This window comes from Equus przewalskii, chromosome 6 (genome assembly GCF_037783145.1).
Source record: "Equus przewalskii isolate Varuska chromosome 6, EquPr2, whole genome shotgun sequence".
Taxonomy (NCBI): Eukaryota; Metazoa; Chordata; class Mammalia; order Perissodactyla; family Equidae; genus Equus; species Equus przewalskii.
The window spans coordinates 46,841,122-46,844,861 of NC_091836.1; the positions used below are offsets into that span (position 1 = coordinate 46,841,122).

General features: G+C 49.8%; 1 long non-coding RNA gene across 1 annotated transcript; it reads right to left on the reverse strand.

The window, feature by feature from the left end:
- Nucleotides 1-214: 214 nt before the first annotated feature.
- LOC139084128 (uncharacterized) lies at nt 215-3,740 on the reverse strand. The gene is made up of 2 exons (XR_011541471.1): nt 3,376-3,740; nt 215-1,919 (listed from the first exon to the last, which is right to left on the reverse strand). It is a non-coding gene; the product is annotated as an uncharacterized lncRNA (long non-coding RNA).

The following is a 3,740-nucleotide window of genomic DNA, read 5'->3' on the forward strand; positions in this document are numbered from 1 at the left end:
GGTGGTGGGAAATCTCCTGCCTGCTCTAGAGGAGAGAGCACCCAGGCTTCTCCTCAGCTTGTCCAGGTGGGGGCACAAGGGAAGAGGGTGGGTGAGGCTTAAGCTGTGAGAAGTCACCCAAAAATATGGAGTCTGACTGCTCACTACAAGGATAAAGTGGGTAAGAAAAATATGCATTCTCAATTGACTTATATAAAGAAACACAAACAAGAGATGAAAAAATGATCAAAACTCTGTATTTGAGGATGACTTGAGTAAGAGAGCTAGAGGGGACATGGCTATGTTGGAAGTGAGTCTTCTTAAATCTGAGTTTTCTGTCTTACAGATTTATTTCAAATAAACAGAGAAATTTATGTTCTTTAACTTTTTTTTTTCCCCCTGCTTTATCTCCCCAAAGCTCCCCGGTACAAAGTTGTATATTTTTAGTTGTGGGTCCTTCCAGTTGTGGCATGTGGGATGCCACCTCAACGTGGCCTGACAAGCGGTGCCATGTCTGCGCCCAGGATCCAAACCGGCGAAACCCTGGGCCGCCAAAGCGGAGCGCACGAACTTAACCACTCGGCCACAGGGCCGTCCCCTGTTCTTTAAGTCTTGTACATAGAAATCCATTCTAGGATTTAATTCCTTTAAACAAAAATAGTTACAAAAGTGTAACCATACCAAATAAAACTTTCAAATCTCTTTCTAACTAAAAGTACATGCAGCATCCTAGTTTACCCTTCCCCTATATCTCACACTGGGATATGCTCAGTAGTAAGCAGCATATTGTAATACCATAGGGGTTTGAGTTTAACCCCTTATTTAAGAGGTTATTGGATTTTCAAATATTTATATAAGCTTTCAGAACTTTCCTCACATCAAAGGAGCCTTTAAAGGAGCACATTGAAATAGAAATTCCATTGCTTTAGCATTTTTAATTTCTATGTTCTCTAGAGACAGGCACATAGAAAAACTGGTCTTAAAATGAAAAAATTGTCTTCATTTCATCACATCCTATCTCTCAATCAACTTTCAATTTCAGCCCAAAGTGCTAAGGGAAACTAGAGCCAAAGGGCTGCACTAACCCATCGATAAAGGAATCCAAAGGAAAGAAACACAAATACGGAATCAGCTCAGATGAGCAGCCTGCTTCCCACAGGACAGAAGGAAAGCCATAGTCAGAAGGTCCCGTGTTCCTGACTCTCCTGGTGGAGACAGAGCCCTGGAGGGGGTCAGTCCCTGGAGAAGGAGGGGAGGGCACCTGAGCAGCCACAGGAAGGAGCTCTGGGAGCCCCACACACCCTCCTCTCCCCAGGGAACAGTGCACATGCTCCATCTCTCAGGCTCCATTCTCACAGTGAGGAAACTCAGCTGGATCCAGTTTAAAGTTCTGACCCAAATGGACCCCAGATTAATGGGCCCTAATCCAGGACACAGAGCTCCTGACTCTCACAGACTTTCTCAGTGTAAACAAATTACTCTCTGAGCACACCTACACTGTGGATGCAAAACTCCAATTATGTCTAGAAACAGGCCCAAGGAATCCACAGTGACAACCTCAGAAAGGGCATCACTCCCCACCCCATGAGCACGTGCACCCCCAGCTTTCAGGGCTCTGCAGCTCCTCTCAGGATAAAGGCTCCTTCCATGGGGGTGTGAGCAGTAGGACACCTGCAGGGGGAGGCTCCCCAGGAAGGACAACCGGGCCTGCAAGGCCTTCCCTCTGCAGGCTCAAGGGGGCCTCAGCTTAGATTCACTGCCCTCAGGCCTCTGTCCCCACTAGAGATTTTTGGACCACCAGAGATGTTTTAAGTACACAAACCCAGTGTTTAAACAATCCAGCTATATCACTCAAACCAGTCTGTATGTGGAAATGAGGGAAGAAAATTGTATGGCACTTTGTTGGCTCAACAAGAAATCCCAGAAGAATGTATCACATTCTGGAAAAAAAAAAAAAAGATGTTAATATAGTATTATTTCCATGACTAGAGATTGTTTTATAAACTATTAATCCTACTTGAACACTTCAGGTCTGCAAGTCTAAGCCCTGGAAATCCATTTGAACTCACCCAAAATAAAAGAACAGACCTCAGAATATTACTACCCACACTGGGAAGAAAAAAGGGAAAGACGAATTTAGTACATGCAATGTAAAATGGGAATATTTTATTTTTTCTGAAATTCACCTCTTTGGAAATATTTTATATTGTGTTTCAAGTCATGTTGGTTAAATAAATTTCTATTCATTGAAAAATTGAGACAAAATAAATTCAGTAAGTCATTTAAAGGTGACCAACTCAGGCAGGGACGGTGCTGACAGGACAGATCATCCAAGAAACTTTCCCAAGAGGAAGTTGCACCCAGAGGACTTCCCACAGGATGTCTGTGCCCAGAAAGATCCTGGGGGAGGGGCCGGCCCAGTGGTGCAGCGGTTAAGTTCGCACGTTCCACTTCTCAGGGGCCTGAGGTTCGCTGGTTCGGATGCCAGGTGTGGACATGGCACCGCTTGGCATACCAGGCTGTGGTAGGCGTCCCACGTATAAAGTAGAGGAAGACGGGCACGATGTTAGCTCAGGGCCAGGCTTCCTCGGCAAAAAGAGGAGGACTGGCAGTAGTTAGCTCAGGGCTAATCTTCCTTAAAAAAAAAAAAAAAAGATCCCGGGGGAGACGCTGGAAGATTTCATACAATGTAGCTCCAGGTGGTTATAGGCTGTTTTTCACTCACGGAAAATATGCACACACACAAAATAAATATTTAAAAAACAGCCATTCAACGACCGTGAGAAAATGATAAAACAACTGAAATATTGAACCTGTTTCAAATCCAACACGGAGAACAGGTAGTTGATGACAATGCTGTGAATACAAGGCAGAAAGTTGGCCTTTAGGAATGCGGGGAGACATTGGAAATTTAGGCATTTGTCGCCAGCCCTAGGCAGACCTAGACTCGGTCATCCCAGACAGGGTCATGGATTTGAGACTCTGCTCTCCAAATACATAGAAAATTCAGAAAAAACGCCCGTCCTCTGGGGAGAAAGGAGGCCCTGGGGACCCCACAGACCGCAGCCCCTCCGCGCACGGACCCCGGAGACCGAGGCCCGACTGTCCTGCGGACCCTCCCGCGGGCCCCGCACCGTCTGGGACACGCGGGGCTGCGGGCGCACAGCGACCCAGAGACGCTCCGGCCCAAGTCGCCGCGCGCAGGGACCGCAGGACGCCCGGGGCCCGGCTGCCGGCCCCGCCCCCACGCTGCGGCCGGAGGGGCCTGAGGGCCGAGCGGCGCCACCGCGGACTCGGGGCCGCAGACCCCGGAGGGGACCGCGGGAGGCCGGGCCAGCCCCGCCGCTTCCCACCAGCCCCTGCTCCCGTGTCCTCACGCCGGGGCCGCACACTCACCATTTCTAGGGCTCCTGGGTCCCCTGAGTCCTTCCTATGATTCCTATGCTCAGTGCAGGTCACAGCGTCACAGAGGCTGCGGCAGAGCCACCAGGACCCTTAAGCGCAGGCGACCACTGACCCCGAGCACGGCAGGAGGGAAAAAGGAAGTCCACCTTGGGCCAGACACTCCGCCCCCAAATCCTGACTCCGCCCGAACCCTCGCCATTTCTAGGTTTCCTGGGTCCCCCAGTGTCCTTCCTACGACTCCTGCGGTCGGTACAGGTCACAGCTTGAGAGAACACCGGCAGAGCCATGTGAAGCCCTCAGTGGCGGAGAGACGCGGTCCCCAGGCGGCTGAAGCAACAACTTCGCCCCACCCCGCT